The 21108-nt window shown below is 40.4% G+C and overlaps 1 long non-coding RNA gene across 1 annotated transcript; it reads right to left on the bottom strand.

Annotated features, from left to right (window-relative positions):
* Window positions 1–1138: 1138 nt before the first annotated feature.
* Window positions 1139–18771, bottom strand: LOC147369800 (uncharacterized). The gene is made up of 4 exons (XR_015167902.1): window positions 18484–18771; window positions 5759–5838; window positions 5310–5453; window positions 1139–2040 (listed from the first exon to the last, which is right to left on the bottom strand). It is a non-coding gene; the product is annotated as an uncharacterized LOC147369800 (long non-coding RNA).
* Between the last annotated feature and the right edge of the window lie 2337 nt (window positions 18772–21108).

A 21108-nucleotide genomic window follows, 5' to 3' on the forward strand; every position in this document is an offset into this window, starting at 1 on the left:
TGTACTATGTGTAGAAAACCTTAAAGTCTCCATCAAAAAACTGTTAGAACTAATAAATAAATTCAGTAAATTTTAGCATACAAAATTAATATATAACAATCTGTTGCCTTTCTATATACTAATAACAAACTGTCTGAAAGAGAAATTAAGAAAATAACTCCTTTACACTTGCATCAAAAAGAATAAAATACTCTTAAAAATATAAAACATTGATGAAGGAAATTGAAAATGATACAAAGAAATGAACAGATATCCCATGCTCTTGGGTTGGAAGAATTAGTATTGTCAAAATGTCCATATAACCCAAAGCAATCTACAGATTTAATACAATGCCTATCAAAATATCCATGACACTTTTCACAGAACTAGAACAAATAATACTAATATTTATATAGAGCCATGAAAGACTTTGAATTGCCAAAGAAATCTTGAGAAAAAAAGAACAAAGTTGGAGATATTATGCTACCTGACTTCAAACTATACTACAAAGTTACAGCAATCAAAATATTATGATACTGACACAAAAACAGACATATAGATCAATAGAACAAAATAGAGAACTCAGAAATAACCAATAACAAGGGAAGCAATAATATACAGTGGAGAAAAGACAGTCTCTTCAATAAGTGGTTCTGGGAAAATGGGAGAGCTACATGTAAAAGAAGAAAATCAGAACATTTTCTCACACCATATACCAAAAAAATAAAAACAAACTCTCAGTATGTAAATGTAAGTCCTAAATGTAAGTCCTGAAACCATAAAACTCCTAGAAGAGAACACAGGCAGAACACTTTTTGACATAAATCATAGCAATATTTTTTTAATTAGTCTCCTAAGGCAAACATCAAGGCTGTATATTGTCACCCTGCTTATTTAACTTATATGCAGAGGACATCATGAGAAACGCTGGGATGGAAGAAGCACAAGCTGGAATCAAGATTGCCAGGAGAAATATCAATAACCTCAGATATGCAGATGACACCACCCTTATGGCAGAAAGTGAAGAGGAACTAAAAAGCCTCTTGATGAAAGTGAAAGAGGAGAGTGAAAAAGTTGGCTTAAAGCTCAACATTCAGAAAACGAAGATCATGGCATCCGGTCCCATCACTTCATGGGAAATAGATGAGGAAACAGTGGAAACAGTGTCAGACTTTATTTTGGGGGGCTCCAAAATCACTGCAGATGGTGACTGCAGCCATGAAATTAAAAGATGCTTACTCCTTGGAAGGAAAGTTATGACCAACCTAGATAGCATATTCAAAAGCAGAGACATTACTTTGCCAACAAAGGTCCGTCTAGTCAAGGCTATGGTTTTTCCAGTGGTCATGTATGGATGTGAGAGTTGGACTGTGAAGAAAGCTGAGCTCTGAAGAATTGATGCTTTTGAACTGTGGTGTTGGAGAAGACTCTTGAGAGTCCCTTGGACTGCAAGGAGATCCAACCAGTCCATTCTAAAGGAGATCAGTCCTGGGTGTTCTTCGGAAGGACTGATGCTAAAGCTGAAACTCCAGTACTTTGGCCACCTCATGCGAAGAGTTGAGTCATTGGAAAAGACTGTGATGCTGGGAGGGATTGGGGGCAGGAGGAGAAGGGGACGACAGAGGATGAGATGGCTGGATGGCATCACTGACTCGATGGACGTGAGTCTGAGTGAACTCCGGGAGTTGGTGATGGACAGGGAGGCCTGGCGTGCTGCGATTCATGGGGTCACAAAGAGTCCGACACGACTGAGCGACTAAACTGAACTGAACTGAAGGCAAACGCAAAAGGCAATGGCACCCCACTCCAGTACTCTTGCCTGGAAAACCCCATGGACGGAGGAGCCTGGTAGGCTGCAGTCCATGGGGTCGCTAAGACTCGGACACGACTGAGTGACTTTACTTTCACTTTTCACTTTCATGCTTTGGAGAAGAAAATAGCAACCCACTCCAGTGTTCTTGCCTGGAGAATCCCAGGGACCGGGGAGCCTGGTGGGCTGCTGTCTATGGGGTCACACAGAGTCGGACAGGACTGAAACGACTTAGCAGCAGCAGCAGAAGCCTAAGGCAAAAGAAACAAAAGCAATAATAAACAAATAAGATCTAATTAAACTTAAAAGCTTTTGTACAACAAAGGAAACCATCAACAAAATGAAAAGACAACCTATTGAATGGGAGAAAATATTTGCAAATTATATGACCAATAAAGGGCTGATATTCAAAACCTATAAATAACTCAATATCAAAAAATCAAACCAGCTAATTTTTTAAATGGGCAGAAGACTTGAATAGACATTTTTTTCAAAGAAGATATACAAATGGCCAACAGACACATGAAAAAATGCTCAACATCATTAATCATCAGAGAAATGCAAATGAAAACCAGAATGAGATAGCACCTCATACCAGTCAAAATGTGTATTATCAAAAAGTCTACAAATAACAAATATTGGCAAGAATGTGGAAGAAGAGGAATTCTCATACACTATTGGTGGGAATGTAAATTGTAAATTAGTGCAGCCACTAATGTATGTAGTACAGCATTTCCTCAAAGAACTAAAAATAGAGCTACTGTATGATTCAGCAATTTCACTTCTGAGTATATATCCAAAGAAAATGAAAACAGTAATTTGAAAAGATATATGCATCTCAATGTTTATTGATATATGCAGGATTATTTACAATAACCAAGATATGAAAGCAACCTAAGTGTCCATCAACATATGAATGGATATATACAACATCTTATATACCATATATATATACTGCATATATATATATACGTATATATGCAATGAAATATTACTAGACATAAAAAATAGTGAAATTCTGCATTTGCAAAAATGTGGACAGACCTAAAGTATATTATGCTTAGTAAGATAAGACAAATACTATATTTGATATATGTTATCACTTATATGTAAAATCTAAAATATAAAATAAATGAACGAATATAACAAAATAGAAACAGACTCACAGATACAGAGAACAAGTCAGTAGTTCCAGTGGGGAGAAGGAGGGGAAGGAGCCAGATAGTGGTATGGGATTAAGAGACATAAACTGCTATGTATAAAATAAATAAGCAACAAGGGTATATTATACAGCACAGAGAATGTAGTCATGATTTCATAATAATTTTAAAAGGATTATAATTTATTAAAATACTGAAACTAATATAGTATTGTAAATCAACTATAATGTTTTTAAACATTTCTAAAGAAAGAAACAAATTATGCTGGTCTGTGATTCTGTCGAATGTATTGGGCTGCTTCTGCATCACCCGTAAGAACTACTGAAGAATTGTCCCTGTTGACCCTGTCACCACCACAACCCAACACGTTCAGTGGTTTCCTGCCAACACAGAAAACAAGGGAAAAGAGAGAGAGAGAAAGAGAGAGAGAGACTCCTGATATAGTCATAAAGCATAATAACAGAGAATTATGCCCTTAGATTTTAAAAGTCACTAGATCACAGAACCTGATCCCCAGAAAGAGTGTGTGTGTGTGTGTGTGACAATTGAAGCTACGATAAGTATCTTTTTTGGTGGGGGAGCCATATGCTTAACAGATTTTTTATGTATTTAAAAAAAAATTTTTTTTAATTGGAGGAAAATTGCTTTACAATGTTGTGTTGGTTTCTGCCATACAACAGTGCAAATCAGCCATAATTATACATATATACTCTCCCTCTTGGGCCCCCTACCCTCCCACATTGCACCTTCTAAGTCATCACAGAGCACCAGGCTGGCTTCCCTGTGTTATATAGCAGCTTCTCACCAGCTATCTAGTTTTCACCTGATGGTGTATATATATATTGATGCTACTTTCTCCATTCATTCCACTCTCTCCTTTCCCAACTGTGTCTACAAGTCCATTCTCTACTTCTGCATCTTCATCCCTTCCCTGCAAATAGGTTCATCAATACCATTTTTCTAGATTCGATATATATGAGTTAATATACAATATTTGTTTTTCTCTTTCTGATTTACTTCACTCTGTATAACAGGCTCTAAGTTCATCCACCTCACTAGAACTGACTCAAATTCAGTCTTTCTATGCCTGACTAATATTCCATTGTATATATGTACTACGTCTTCTGTATCCATTTACCTATAGATGGACATCTAGGTTGCTTCCATGTCCTGGCTATTGTAAATAAAGCTGCAATGAACTTTGGGGTATGTGTGTCTATTAGAATTGTGGCTTTCTCAGGGTATGTGCCCAATAGTAGAATTACTGGGTCATATGGTAGATTTCATTGGAAAAGACTCTGATGCTGGGAGGGATTGGGGGCAGGAGGAGAAGGGGACGACAGAGGATGAAATGGCTGGATGGCATCACTGACTCGATGGACGTGAGTCTGAGTGAACTCTGGGAGTTAGTGATGGACAGGGAGGCCTGGTGTGCTGCGATTCATGGGGTCGCAAAGAGTCGAACACAACTGAGCGACTGATCTGATCTGATCTGATGGTAGATTTATTCCTAGCTTTTAAAGGAATATCCATACTGTTCTCCATAATGGCTGTATCAGTTTACATTCCCACCATCTGATAAGCATCTAATTATCAATTATACTCAGCAAATTATGCCTCTGACTTACATTTGTAACCTAGGGGTTAAATCAAGAATATAGACATTAGAGGCTGTTAGCACGTTAAACATATGTTTATATATTCCAACAAGGTGATTTTTAAATATTTTATTATAATTTTTATTACTAATTATTGACCATTTGCAAGATGCCAGTCACTATCTAAGGATTTTATATGTTACCTCATTTAATCTTTAAAACATTCTATGACATTATCCTGGCAGTATTGACTGCTCCTTTTGCTTGGGAGTTTTCTCACTATCTGATGTTAGTATCAGTGAATAGAAGCTAAGCTAGAGACTTGGGAGAGAATCTCTCACTGAGAGATGGGCAACAACAATGACAACAAAAAAGTCCAGAACCTCAAAGCATTTATAATTTAGAAGGAAAAAATAAGACAGGTGTCCAATCAAATCAAACATTATGTGCTGGATGGATCATAAAAATAATATTCAAATGTTAAATGGTTTTCTAGGCAAACTGTCAGGCTCTTCTTTCCTTCATTCCATTCTGGATCCTTATGTGCTCTGAAGTAAATACCTACAAGGCTCCTTACTAAAAACTGTCCCTCTCTTATCCATATGGTCTCCATGGGTGCCATCCCATAAAAATGTGATGCCCTTTCCCTGGCCAGTGTTGATGATTCAGGGCTGGTCACCTACCAAAGCCTATCCAATGACAGAAGCCATTGCCTAGTGACAGCTGATTGGTTCAGATATAAACCCCGACCCTCAGATTTACCTGAACCCTTCCATGGAAGTTTTGGGACAAGACTGATGTAAAGGACCCAGGCTTTTTGTGGCTGCCCACATGCTAAGGTATAAAAACTGGGACTTTTTGTGGCCTTGTTTCTCATCTTGTTAATCACAGGAAGAGGGTTTCATCCTGTGGAAAGAAACAAAGATGAAATAAGGTATGTGAGGAGTTATTCAAAGGGTCTTGAACCCTGAGTCCAATTGCTCCTGAAGCACAGATACATGCCAGGTTCTAAATTGCTTATGATACTCAACTAACACAGTAAATTGCTGTTTTCACTTAATCCACTTGGAACTAGTTTTCTAGAGGGTCCTTACAAGTACATGGTCCTGGTAGGTCTCACATCTCTGGTTCCAGTTTAAGTCCACCCAGCCAGATTTGGTCACTGCCTGATTCCTGCATTTAGACCTTCCTGGATGTGAGCATTGACCTACCTTTCAACTTGATGTCTTTGTTCTCTCAGTTGGGGCTTCCCCACCCTCATCCCATTCTGCAGAACTCCATCTTGAATCTCCTGCGAAGACAGGGGAATTGTTCTTTGGACAGGTTCCAAAGAAACTGTGACACCCAGGGGCAGCTGTGGACAGTGCCGAAGCTGTGTCGGATGGCGCCAGAGCTGCTGTGGGAGAATTTGAGGAAGGAGCAAGCGGATCCAGCTACAAGGGCCAGGGAGGTCCACAGGGATTTAGCTAACCCTCCAAGGCTGGTGGGACTCTAATCAGTGGAGAGGACTGGGATTAAGTGGAAGGAAACTTGAAATGAATACTTCAAGCAGAAGGAACAAAATAAGCCAAACTGTTTGTGAGGAAATGGGTAAGTCCAGCTTTAGTGGATCTAAGTAAAAAAGCCTTCCATCCTGATTCCTATATTATTCAGTAGATTTGACTCCAATTGACTTCATCCTTTCAAAAAATTTTTGCAGGGGGAGGGAGACAGTTGATTACAGGCCTGCTGTTTGCGAAAAAAAAAAAAAGAATACCTTCAGAAAATATGGAAAATTATGAAATCACCTATAATCTTTCTACCTATTCAGATACAATCTCAACTAATATTTGTCTATCTGCTTATTACCTCTTTTTAAAGCATCTAAACATTTATATAAAAGTAGATTTGAGCCATTTATACAGTGTGGCATCCCAGTTTTTTTCACTTTCAATATTTTATGAGCAAAATGTCATTAAATATACACAACATGATTCTACATTATTGTCATTAAAAGGCCTCATGGCATTCTCTGTGTGGGCTTATAGTAATGTCTTAACCAGTTCCCCCTTGGCAGACATTTAAGCTGCTTCCAATCAGGTTGCGAGTATGCGTGTGTGTGTCTTTGCTTTTATATAAAAAACCATGATGACAGATCTTTACACATTTGTTTGCTTGTTTTAGTAAGATAAATTTCAACAAGTGGGATTGCTGTGTTAAAGGACTTTCATATTTTCAAGTCCTTTGATATATATTGTCAAATGCCCCTTAGCAATGTGCCAGGTTACATGCCCACCATCACTGTATGAAACAATTTTCCTCACCCTTTACAGACTTTCTAGACTCAGTTTTATTCTTTACTGTCTGTCCAGTAGATAAAATCCAGATATCATGGTTATACAATTTCAGTTCAGTTCAGTTCAGTTGCTCAGTTGTGTCCGACTCTTTGAGATCCTATGAACTGCAGCACGCCAGGCCTCCCTGTCTATCACCAACTCCCGGAGTTTACCCAAACTCATGTCCATTGAGTCGGTGATGCCATCCAACCATCTCATCCTCTGTTGACCCCTTCTCCTCCTGTCCTCAACCTTTCCCAGCATCAGGATCTTTTCAAATGAGTCAGTTCTTCACATCAGGTGGCCAAAGTATTGGAGTTCAGCTTCAACAACAGTCCTTCCAATGAACACCCAGGACTGATCTCCTTTAGGATGGACTGGTTGGATTTCCTTGCAGTCCAAGGGACTCTCAAGAGTCTTCTCCAACACCACAGTTCAAAAGCATCAGTTCGTCAATGCTCAGCTTTCTTTATAGTCCAATTCTCACATCTATATATGACTACTGAAAAAACCACAGCCTTGACTAGACGGACCTTTGTTGACAAAGTAACATCTCTGCTTTTTAATATACTGTCTAGGTTGGTCATAACTTTCCTTCCAAAGAGTAAGCATCTTTTAATTTCATGGCTGCAATCACCATCTGCAGTGATTTTGGAGCCCAGAAAAATAAAGTCAGCCACTGTTTCCACTGTTTCCCCATCTATTTCCCATGAAGTGATGGGATGCCATGATCTTAGTTTTTCTGAATGTTGAGCTTTAAGCCAACTTTTTCACTCTTCTCTTTCAATTTCATCAAGAGGCTTTTTAGTTCTTCTTCACTTTCTGCCATAAGGGTGGTGTCATCTGCATATCTGAGGTTATTGATATTTCTCCTGGCAATCTTGATTCCAGCCTATGCTTCTTCCAGCCCAGCGTTTCTCATGATGTCCTCTGCATATAAGTTAAATAAGCAGGGTGACAATACACTGCCTTGACGTGCTCCTTTTCCTATTTGGAACCAGCCTATTGTTCCATGTCCAGTTCTAATTTTTGCTTCCTAACCTGCATATAGGTTTCTCAAGAGGCAGGTCAAGTGGTCTGGTATTCCCATCTCTTTCAGAATTTTCCACAGTTTATTGTGATCCACACAGTCAAAGGCTTTGGCATAGTCAATAAAGCAGAAACAGATGTTTTTCTGGAAATATCTTGCTTTTTCAATGATCCAGTGGATGTTGGCAATGTGATCTCTGGTTCTTCTGCCTTTTCTAAAACCAGCTTGAATATCTGGAAGTTCATGGTTCACATACTGCTGAAGCCTGGCTTGGAGAATTTTGAGCATTACTTTACTAAAGTGTGAGATGAGTACAGTTGTACGGTAGTTTGAGCATTCTTTGGCATTGCCTTTCTTTGGGATTGGAATGAAAACTGACCTTTTCCAGTCCTGTGGCCACTGCTGAGTTTTCCAGGTTTGCTGGCATACTGAGTGCAGCACTTTCACAGCATCATCTTTTAGGACTTGAAATTAGCTCATCTGAAATTCCATCACCTCCCCTAGCTTAGTTCGTAGTGATGCTTCCTAAAGCCCACTTGACTTCACATTCCAGGATATCTGGCTCTAGGTGAGTGATCACACCACTGTGATTATCTGGGTTGTGAAGATCTATTTTGTATAGTTCTTCTGTGTATTCTTGCCACCTCTTCTTAATATCTTCTGCTTCTGTTAGGTCCATACCATTTCTGTCCTTTATCGAGCCCATCTTTGCATGAAATGTTCCCTTGGGATCTCTAATTTTCTTGAAGAGATCTCTAGTCTTTCCCATTCTATTGTTTTCCTCTATTTCTTTGCATTGATCGCTGCAGAAGGCTTTCTTATCTCTCCTTGCTATTCTTTGGGACTCTGCATTCAGATGCTTATATCTTTCCTTTTCTCCTTTGCTTTTCCCTTCTCTTCTTTTCACAGCTATTTGTAAGGCCTCCTCACACAGCCATTTTGCCTTTTTGCATTTGTTTTTCTTGGGGATGGTCTTGCTCCCTGTCTCCTGTACAGTGTCATGAACATCCATCCATAGTTCATCAGGCACTCTGTCTATAAGATCTAGTCCCTTAAATCTATTTCTCACTTCCACTGTATACAATTTACATGTCCTTTATTAATATACAAATTTTATATGATTATTGATCACTCATGTATTTTATTTATGATTTATACATTCATATCATTTTCACATTTTTATAATGAATGTTACTCACCTTTTTGTGATTGATCAAAAGAATTTTTTAAATATCTAATGTTAATTACCTATTACTTAAACAAGTTGAATGTATGTTCTAAATATATCTTTTGTGATTTAACTTGATAATGTGAGAGGTTTTGCCACATAAGTTTTACATTTTTATTTATAGTCATATTCTTTCTTTTATGGTTTCTGATATTAATGCCATTGCTAAAAAGAATTTCCCTAACCCTAAGAAGCTGAAACTATGCACCTATGCTTTCTTTTAGTATTTTCATGATTTAGATGCTTGCATTCAATCTCTATTTGTGTGGAATTTATATTTATAAATATATATATATTATATTGTAAGGTGAGAAGTAAGGCTCTAACTTTATTTTTTTCCAGATATCCAAAACTGACACCATTTTTGTCAATTTTATCACATATTAATGTCACCTTTATCACATATTAATTTTCATGCATAGTTGATCTTGTTTCAGATGATCTATGCTCTTCCAGTGATCTGCGAGCCTACCCTCTGCCAGTCTCATTATCCAGCATTTGAATCTAGTAGGGCAATTCCCTGGAGAAGGCAATGGCAACCCCCCCAGTACTCTTGCCTGGAAAATCCCATGGACAGAGGAGCCTGGTAGGCTGCAGTCCATGGGGTCACTGGGAGTTGGACATGACTGAGCGACTTCACTTTCACTTTTCACTTTCATGCATTGGAGAAGGAAATGGCAACCCACTCCAGTGTTCTTGCCTGGAGAATCCCAGGGATGGGGGAGCCTGGTGGGCTGCCGTCTATGGGGTCACACAGAGTCGGACACGACTGAAGCGACTTAGCAGCATCAGCAGCAGCAGGGCAATTCCCTCCATGTAGCCTTCCTTTTTTGAAAAAAAAAAAAAAGGCTATTCTTAAGCATTTATTCTTCCAGAAGTACTTTGGAATCATTTTGTTAAGTTCCTTCCAAATCCCATTGATATTTTGGATGGAATTGCCTTAAATTAATAGATTAAACTGTGGGACATTGACATCTTTACAAGACTTCCAGAAGGATAATAAATCTTTCTGTTTGTTCAAGACCTCTTTCATTCTCCGTACTAAAATTGTGTCATTTTTTCCATTTAGGTCCTGTACATTTCTTGTTAAAGTTATTCCTGGGTGTTACATATTTATTTGCTATTGTGAGTTAAATCTCTTTGGCGTAATACTTTATAGAAAGTTCATGCTGGTATATAGCAAGCCACTGAGAAATACGTATGTATAGATGGAGGTGGAGGTAACAGGTAGAGACTGAGATAGACATTGTTGAACCTGTCTGGTGCAGCAGGAGCTATGGAAGAACTCCTGAGAAAGAGGATGAGAGAGAAATGTCCTGACTTCTCTGTTTCATCCCAACACTTTTCTAAAAGTTTCTTGAGGGGTTTCGTGTTCATCTTGGCTGTCCTCAGCACCTACTGGATGCTAAAAGAATGAAGTGAAGTGAGGTGAAGTGAAGTTGAACCTACTTAAATACAAATGATTGACATGCTGACTCTCTGGAGCCCTGCCACACTTTGACATCCCGCCCTGGTGATGGTTCCCTGTTTCATGTCTTCTCCCTTTGCTTAGTTCAGCATTGTTGATGGCAGAGTCTATGTTTTTTCCATGTTTGTGTTCCCCACATGATCTAACCCAGCCTGGCACAAAGCTCAACCAATGCTCATGTACTCCATGAAGGAGCAGATGTCCTCATCTATAAAGTGGGAGTCTTGAACATCTGCCCTTTGAACAGCCTGTGTGATAGAGTGATTCCTCTTGGTCTCCTAGCTTTGGGGAGGTGAGAAGTGGATTTTCCTTCCTTCTGTGCTGCCTGCATGTGTCTGTTCTCCTCCTGATGAGTCATCTGGAGCCAGACACCATCGCTCTCAGACAGAACATGTCAGGTACTTGCTCAGGAGCAGCGGGGCCATAAATCTATGCTGTGTCCCTGTGGTTACTTAGGGAACCCTGGGGCCCAGCCAGAAAGAGGGGCACTGCAGACAGAGAAGGCTCTGGCCAGTGTCCCAGCCTCCCGGCGACAGCCCAGCCAGCACTTCCCTCTCTCTAGTTTGGAACCAAGGTCCTGTCCCCTGTAGAGGGCAAAGGTGGCCTCCAGCCAAGAGGTTCTGAAATGCACCAAGATCCTCCTACCAGACATTCAGAGAGACAGAAGGGATCAGTTAGCAAAATGACTGTGACAGGAACCAGGGCAGCTGGAATCTGGTTCTGTACTTCATTCCTTCACCATTACACAGGCAAGCATAGGCAGATCCCCCTTCTACTCTCTGCGGGTGTGAAGAGTAAATGAAACATTATATTAAACTGCTTGGCTTAAGTCCTGATCACAGCAAACAATTAACAGAGGCAGTTGTAAATGTCATTATTATTATTTGTACTGAGAGCAGCAATAGTAACTTGTTCTCACTATAATCTCCAAAGTATTTATCCCACTTTAAAGACGAGGAAACTGAGCCCAGAGAGATAAAGTGACTTGCTCAAAGTGCTTCTACTGAGAATCAAAGTCACTGGTTAATAGCCAGCTAGTTACTATAATGCACAGGGATTATTCTACTAAGTCCTAGGGGAAGGAGAGACACTATCATTCAGCTCCATTCAGCTCCAGAGCCAGACAGGTGCCCTCACTGTCGTTGCATGATGGCTGGAATACTTCCAGAACTTACTCTAAATGCTTTGTAGTCTAATTCTCAAATCCCATGAACAAGGAGTCCCTGGGCTCTCATTGGCTCCGATTGGGTCAGAGTGTCCACTTCTAGAGCTGGAAGGGAAGGTCAGCCTAAGCCCAGCAGACAGTAGTGGGCACAAAGGGATGTGGAATGGAGGCTAAGGGCCCAAGCAGGATGTGTGTGTTTATGTGTGGTCTTAAAACATTTGCCAAAATGTTTACAGAGATGCTTTCTCTGGATAGTGGAATAAGAAGTTGATTTCTCTTTTGTTTTCTATCTTTTCCAGAGGTTTACCATAAGCACATAGTTTGATAATTTTTTAAAAGCTGTTTTCATTTAGTGGTTAAATAATGCAAATAATATACAGTTATATTAGATATGTTGAATTTTAAGAGTTTGGGGCTGGATATTTGAAGCCTCAGTCCCAGTTCTGGCTCTGAATGACCATGGTCATGTCACTTGTCTGGCCTCAATTCCACTATCTGTAAATGAGAGAAGGGTCACACAACCTCTGCAGTCTCTTCCAGTTATGATTCTCTCCCCTTCTGTGTACATACAGCAAGTGAAAAGGTACAGATCAGCTGGGTCCTAGGAGATCTGCCTGAATGTGAAGAGACTCTTGAACAACACAGCTTTGAACTCTATGGATACTCTTACACAGATTTGTTTTCAGTGAATATGTACTATGTAACATAACTACACAATCCCCAATTGATCTGTGGATACAGAAGACCAAGGCTGACTGCAAACCCTTCTGTCTTGACCCCTAAGCTCCTTCTCAGCCCCTCTCCCCACCCGCGTTGTTCTAGAGTCAACCGCTACTTTCTCTAGTTGCCGCAAGCAGGGGCTACTCTTCCTTGTGGTTCATGGGCTTCTCACTGCAGTGGCTTCTCTTGTTGCAGAGAATGAGCTCTAGGGTAAGTGGGCGTCAGCAGTTGTGGCACACGGGCTTCGTTGCTCCCAGGCCTGTGGACATCTACCCAGTGTCCCCTGCATTGGCAGATTCTTAACCACTGGATCACCAGGGAAATTCAGTTTTTTGTTTGTTTGTTTGTAATTTTTTTTTAACTGAAGTAGACTTACTGCATTGTGTTAGTTTCATGTATACAGCAAAGTCATTCAGTTATTCAACTGTATATGTATATATATATTCTTTTTCTGTAATTATTGCTTAATAGAAATCAGTTCTGAATAAAAAATGGGCACATTTATGTAGTTGAGAGAGTTTCTTCAGAAGTTGAACATGCTCCCAGAGCTCCTAAAAGAGTGCCCTCCTCAGTGGAGACCAGTTAGCTGACTCCAGCCCTGAGAAATCTCTCCCTCCCTAAGAGAGAAGAATTAGCATTACTGGCTGGGCCTACTATGTGTCCAGCCTAATACAAAGTATGTTATAGACATCATCTAATTTAAACTCATAATGTTGTTACCATCATTTATTCGACAAGCAACTAAAGTCTCCTGCACCATTATTGAATGCTTGCCTTCCCATGAAGATCCTTGGGAGGAAGAAATGCTCTTTGTTCATCTTCATATGTCCCTCAGACCCTAACACAGGGCTCGATAAACACTTGCTAATCATTAGAAACCTCCTATCACTGCTTTTTGGGCTCCATAGAGGATTATTCCTAATATCAAAGGTTTGACCAGCTCTTAGGTTAAGAGAATGATGATCAGATTAAAAGGGAGGATAAGGAACAACAGATTAGGTGATTATCCACTGTTGACAGGAAGCTGTCACTTTAAAGAGTTGTCCTGCTATGCACAGGGCATTCAGGAAATAGGACATTGGATAGGTAGACTTTGATCAGAAGCAGGTTAGAAAGGTCAGGATTAGGGGTGTCTGGAAGCAATCTGAGAGCACTGGGAATTTTATTTTTATTGAAATACAGTGGCTGTACAATATTATGTTAGTTTCAGGTATGCTCCATAATGATTTGTCATTTACATACATTATGAAATAATCACCACAATAAGGCTAGCAACCATCTGTCCCCAAACAGAGCCATTACTACAGTACTGACCATATTCCTTATGTTGGATATTACATCCCTGTGACTTGTTTATTTTATCACTGGAGATCTGTACCTCTTCATCCCTTTCTCCTATTTTGTCTACCCTGTCATCTCTCTTCATTCTGTTTCTTCTCTATACCTATTAGTCTGTTTTCCTTTTGTTTTGTTTGTTTTTTAGATTCCACATATAAATGAGATCATGCAGTGTCTTTTTCTATCTGATTTATTTCACTGAGCATAATATACTCTAGATCCATCCATGTTGTTACAAATGACAAGATTTCCTTTTCTTATCAGATGAATAATTTTCCACTGGGTGTGTGTTTGTGTGTATACATATATCACATCTTTATCCATTCTATCTATGGGCACTTAAGTTGCTTCTGTATCTTGGCTATTGTAAATAATGCTGCAGTGAACATTGGAGTGCATATATCTTTTCTAATTAGCACTTTTGTTTTCTTTGGGTAAATACCCAGAAGTGCAATTGCTGGATTATATGGCAATCTATTTTTAATTTTTTATGAAGATCCATACTGTTTTCCATGGTGGCTGCACCAATTCACATTTCTACCAATAGCGCAAGAGGGTTCCCTTTTCTCTACATCCTTGCCAACACTTATTTGTTGTCTTTTTTATGGAAAACAAAAGCAAAAATAAACACATGGGACTATATCAAACTAAAAGCTTTTTACACAGCAAAGAAGACTATCAGTAAAATAAAAAGGCAGCCTACTGAATAGGAAAATATATTGGCAAACAGTCTATCCAGTAAGAGATTAATATCCAAAATATACAAAGAACTAACACAACTCAATATCAAGAAAATAAACAACCCAATTTAAAAATGGGCAGAGGACCTAAATAGATATTCTTCCAAAGAAGACATACAAATGGCCAACAGACACATGAAAAGATGTTCAGGATCACTAATCATCAGAGAAATATGCAAATCAAAACCACAGTGAGATATCACCTCACACCTGTCAGAGAGCACTGGGATCTTGGACAAGGGTTAGAGTTGAAAGGAAGGGAAGATTGCAGGAGGAGAGTGGATTTCCAACACAAAATTCACTGGAAAAATAGAAAGAGTAAAGAAAGACAGACAATCAAACAAATCAAACTTCCTTCTACACAATTTTGCCTATAAGAAGCTCTGGTTTTAGGGATGGGATTAGATGTTGGGATCAAAAAAGTGGGTCAAAAACAAGAACAAAAAAAAATGTCTAGAGAAAGTCCATTGAAGGACAAAAGTTTCACAAATTTTCCCTTATTTTGTGTTTCAGTTAAGTCTGAAATCAACCTGCCCTTTTCATCCACTCATTCATTCCATTACTCACCTAATAAATATTTATTGAGCACATAGAATCCATCAGACAGTGTACTGGCTCCTCAGATGAGCAAAAAGAAACAATGTGCCTGCTCTCATTGAGTCTGAAATCTAGAGAGAGAGGCAGATATTGATCCAATAATCACATGAAGGTGTGAGTATAAAACACAAACCAGGTGGAATGCCATGAAGGAGAGAGATGTGGTTTTCTGAGAGCAGAGAAAAAAGGAACCTCACCTAAACTGGGGTGGGGAGGGGAAAGACAATCTTCCCGGAGGAATTGACCCCTGACTTGAGATGTGAAGAACCATGGGCCCCTGGCAAGGAACAAACCACAGCAAGTGGAGTCATTTTTAATGGGTCTAGCCAAAGCAAAACTAGTAGTACTGGTATGCAGACAATCTAAGGTTAAGACCTACACCTTCCAAGAACCCACCTATGAGACATTCAGCAAAGTCATTTGTACTTTCTGGGCCTCCATTTGATGATCTGTAAAATGGGAATGATGGACTAAAATGACATTTCTCAAAATGTGGTCTGCTGATCTTCTGCAGCAGAAGACACATGAAAAATGGGTTACTTGTGAAAAATATAAATTCCTGGACCTCACTTCATACCTACTGGATCAAAGTATCTTGGGCTACAATTCTTGTACCTCCTCATATCTAGAAAAGAACTAAAATTCTTCATGCTGATGTCTGCTCCTTGTGACTAACAGAAACTTTTTGCAAAAAAATATGTGCTTGATTGTATGTACTCCCCCTTCACCAAAATCATATATGTACTGACCTTCCCTTCTACCTCTTTGGAGCTATTTCTCAGAGCTGTCTGAAATGCTGTCTTCCTAAATAAAATTTAACTCACAACTCAAAAAAAAAAAATTACATATATATATATATATGTTGCTAGGTCCCAAGATCTGCATTTTAAGGCTACTCTAGGTGGCTCTTATGCTCAATAAAGTTTGAGCATCTGGGTAGGCAAACTTTTACCTGCTAAGTGGCTCTTTATTTCTTTCTAAATTCCCAGGTTCCCAATGGAGCAGCACCAAGAAGAGGTAAAGTGGGCAATCCTCCAGACTGAGAGAAGGAACCTACTAAAGTTTTCAGGTGACAACAAAAGATCTGAGCTTTTATACCTGGAGTTGGTCCAGTTGTTTTAGGGACAAGTTCCCCAGACTGACTTGAGAGAAAACAGCTCTAGACTGATTTTTTTTTTTTTTAAGGTTTATGAGTGTTTTGTTAATATTTATTTTTGTTTATTTATTTATTTGGCTCTGCTGGATCTTATTTGCAGCACATGAGACCTTTGATCTTTGTTGCAGTGTATGGTATCTTTAGATGAGGCATGTGGGATCTAGTTCCCTGACCATGGATAGAACCAGGGCCCCCTGCAATGGGAATGCAAAATTTTAGCCACAGGACCACCAGGGAAGTCCCTGAATTTTTTTTTTTTTTTTTCTTTTTTACCTTCCACTCCACTCCTGGGATTCACTTGAAAGTATATATTTACTGAAGTCTGTTCCCTGCCCTTTTCCCTCCCTTCTTCTTTCCCTTCTCATGACTCTGGTTCTCTGCAGTTTTGGGAGCCAGTGGAATTTCACATAGGTCTCCCCTTCCTTTCCTGCCTTTCTAGGGCATGATTGGTCACCTCTGATGTGAGCTGCCCTGCCGGCTGGGCCAAGCTGTTTCCCTTTCCCTCTGCACAGCAAGCTCATAGAACCCACCACCCACATACCCCACCCCACCCCTAAGGCACCAACACCCATACTGGTGGTCTCCAACCTCATTTTGAGTCTCTGTGTGAAGAAATATTTCCAGCAGGTCCTGAGCTCTCTAGGTGTAGTAGAGCCAGTCTCACAAGTTGCCTTTCAAAGGCCAGGTATATTATTTCCACCTACTGGCCAAAATACTTGTATTAAAATGAAATAGTGCATATAAAGCACATAACTCCAGCCTAGCACACAGAAAACTCTCAACAAATGTTAGTGTCCTTTATATTTATGTTATTTTTCCAGCCACTGTTTGTTTAGGGGTATTTATAAGGGAAGAAAAAAGAAATCAGCTATATCAACTGGCAAGTAAGAGGTTGAAAGTATCAGCGAGAGATCAACTAGGAAGATCTGTACCTACATGTTCCAGATACTGAGAATCCTGTTGTATGTTTTTAAGATATACAGAACATCAACAATAACTAGCTGAGAGCTTTCTATGACCAGGCAAAGTTTCATTTAATCCTCATAGGAGTTATTAAAATCCACATTTTACAAATAAACAGAAGCTTAACTAAACAAAGTCCCGAAGTGACAAAGCTAGGAAATGGCAGCAACTTGAATTTAATCCGATGTTTAATAAGCTACTTCCTTAGGTCTAAATGATATCTCTCATGCTGTCTTAGGAGGCTATATCTGCTCTCTCTGTCTCTCTCTCTGAGATAGACAACAGTTGATTTCCATCATAAGATTAATAACTTTTGCAGTCCTTAAAGGCAATTTTTAAATCAGGTCCCCTACGCTTCTTCTTGGAAGAAGTAAGGCTCAAGCCTGATACAAGCTCTTACCCTCACTTGAGGTTCCCAGGGAGGGGTTAGCAGGAAAGATGCAGTCCTCAGATCTCACCCAGAGGAGGACCCACATTGTGTGGCAGCACACAGATCAGAACAAATTCTGTCTCTCTGACCAAGGTCTCTGACCTGCTGAGATATCCAGAAATTCCTGTCACTTTATCTGTGAGGTCAGCCTACAGTCAAACTCAGGTTATCTGAGAGGTGAAAAGGGCCACCTTTAAGTCAAACCATATCTGTTCTAATCCCATCTCTGAATAATCTTGAGCAAATTAATAAATCACTCTTATCCTCAGTTTCCTCACCTGTGAATTAGAGCCAATAGTGTCTTCTACAAAAGTGTTGTTTGCAGGGTTAAATAAGATGATGCCTGTGAATTAGCCTGACACAGGCTTGATGCGTAACTGTACTCATAGTTAATTAACATAGGGCTATTGGAAGAGGGCAATGCTTATGTCTAAACGGATAGTACTCTAAAGAATTAGGGAGATATTTGGAAGCTTTTTCAAGAACTTGTAATTCATACCATGCCCTAACTGCTCTGTGCTATGTGCTCAGTCGCTTAGTCATGTCCAGCTCTTCGCGACCCTATGGACTGTAGCCTGACAGGCTCCTCTGTCCATGGGGATTCTCCAGGCAAGAATACTGGAGTGGGTTGCCATGCCATCCTCCAGGGGATCTTCCCAACCCAGGGGTCAAACCCAGGTCTTCCGCATTGCAGGTGGATTCTTTACTACTGTCTGAGCCACCAGGGAACCCCCTATCTAGAAGTTTCTACAAATTCTTCCACATACCCTATCCCCGAGCACTTACCAGGGCAGTCCCACAAAAGGCAGAAAACCAATGCTCCTCCTCCTTCTCCCTTCATCTTTTCATGACTCCCAAGGCAACCTTCCAAATCTGTGGGTCTGGCGTCCAGTAAACAGTAAAGAAACGCTGGGCATTTCCTGTCCCAGCGTTCCTCAGGACACGATCGAGATGGGCAAAGCCAACTGCCTCTTTCTCACAGGCCTCCCTCCTCCACCATGTCCACGGGGCCTGACGTGATCTCACACACATTTCCCAAACATGTCCACCCCGATCCCTGGGTCCTGCCCAGTCACCTCTGCCAAAGAAGCCAGAGATCACTCTATGACATCACTTCCTTGCCTTGCTCCCTAGGGCCCGGTCTGTCTACTCCAAAGCTTGGCTCTAACACTTTGTCCAGATACAATTTTTAGATGCCCCCAAGGAAAAAGGTTCCCACCACTTCTTTTAGACCTTTCTGAACTTGGTGGTCACCACAAGTGAAAATCCCCCAAAAGAGGTTTGATGGTTTGGTTCAAAGAACCCAAAAGAGGAAGAAGAGGAAATCAGAGAAACACGAGACCTATGTCAAATATTTATGTGTTTCCTTATTTAACTCACATTACTGTTCAATGTCAGGCACAATTCTCTCTACATCCTCAGATGCACATTCCCATTATCCATCTTACACTGTGAACTCCAGGAGGACAAAGAAGGCTAGCGTCCATTTACTTTATTCTATGCAATTTCTCCTCCACAATCAATGGTAAAACACTGAATTCGTTCTGTTGCTCAAGAGTAGTAGAGGTTACACCAAGATAAAGTTAGAAGGAGCAAACAAAAATAAGAAGCAACAGGGTGGCGATCAATTGATCAAGGGGCCCTGCCAAGAATTTGTCACTGAAGGAGCCCCTACTAGGGATTCAGAAAAAGTGTGGAGTAAAGCAACGTGTCCACTGCTTTCAGTAGATTCTCAATAAGGTCTAGAACCCAAAAAGATAAAGAACTGGGAAGGGATATCACTTTTTCTTTTGAAATTTGGACAGAGGGCAAGGAATAAGATTAATACATATAAAATTGTGGGTGTGCTAAGTGGCTTCAGTCATGTCCAACTCTGTAGGACCCTATGGACTGCAGCCTGCCAGGCTCTTCTGCCCATGTGATTCTCCAGGCAAGAATACTGGAGTGAGTTGCTGTGCCCTCTTCCAGCAGATCTTCCTGACCCAAGGATCGAACCTGTGTTTCTTACGTCTCCTGCACTGGCAGGAGAATTCTTTATTACTAGCACCACTGGGAAGCTCGATATTACAGAGGACATCAATATAATAGTAGTGCTGTTTTTGGATGAGTGTTTTTTATGAGCCAAGTCCCAGGCTAAATCATTACAGACTAGAGTTGCTTTACTTCTTGCAACCACCTATGTTGCTGTGCATTATCTCAAGAAATAGAAAGCATTATTCCCAAGTCTCAAATGAAAAAACTAAGGCTGAAAGAGTTTATGTAGCTTGCCCAAGGTCACACATCTTGTCAACCAAAGCTAGGATTCAAACTCTGAGTCCATGCCAAGCTGCAGGAATTGATGACCTCAGTGGCATAAAAAGCCCTGGGGGAGGAGTCAAACCATCAGGCTATGGAGCCTGGTTCTGCCCTAGGTAAATCCCTCTCCCTTTCTGGACTTTTGTATCCCTGCATGTAAAATAAGAGAGTGAGATTAAATAAACAAACATTTGATGCAACAGTGTTTACAAAGTATGCAACAGTGTTTACAAAGTATGCAACAGATATTTTCTGTAATGGGTCAGAGAGCAGATATTTTAGGTTTTGCAAGACAGCCTGTCTCTGTTACAGCTCCATAACTCTGTCATGGTACCGTGAAAGCACCCAGAGACATACCCAAGTGAACAGGCATGGCTGTGTTCCATAAAACTTTATGTACAAAAATAGGTACAAGGCTAGATTTGGTCCATGGGATTATACTTTGCTGCCCCTGGGCCAGATGATCCGTAGGGTCCTTCTGAGTCTGACATTTCAGAAGTCTGGGTCCTGATTGTAGCAGTGGAGCCCAAAGGGACCAATGCCTTGAAAAGTCAGCTGTACAGAGCTTGTTGCCATAACTTTTGTTTTGTCATGTTTGACAATGTCAACAAGTGTGGTTAGAAAGTAAATCCTGGGGATTCCTGGTGGTTCAGTGCTGAAGAATCCGCCTGCCAATGCAGGAAACACGAGTTCGATCCCTGGTCTGGGAAGATCCCACATGCCATGGAACAGCTAAGCCTGTGTGCTCCAGCTATTGAGCCTGTTCTCTAGAGCCCAGGAACCGCAACTACTGAACCCACGCCTCCTAGAGCCTGTGCTCTGCGACAAGAGAAGCCACCACAATGAGAAACCTTCACACCGCAACTAGAGAGTAGCTCTCGCTTGCCGCAACTAGAGAAAAGCCCCCGCAGCAATGAAGACCCAGCACAGCCAAAACTAAATAAATGAAATTATATAGACACACACCCACATTAAAAAAGAAAGAAAGCAAACCCATTGCTCAGGGGGAAAAAAAAAGAAGTAAATCCTGGCAGTGGCAACACAAAGCAGCTCAGACGAGATTTAGCTCCAGCAAAATCTCCATTGACACCTGATGTGGACAACTATTAATACATC

This window comes from Bos grunniens, chromosome 7, assembly GCF_055505025.1.
Source record: "Bos grunniens cultivar Pamir isolate PY7600 chromosome 7, Bosgru_T2T1.0, whole genome shotgun sequence".
In the NCBI taxonomy this organism is placed as follows: domain Eukaryota; kingdom Metazoa; phylum Chordata; class Mammalia; order Artiodactyla; family Bovidae; genus Bos; species Bos grunniens.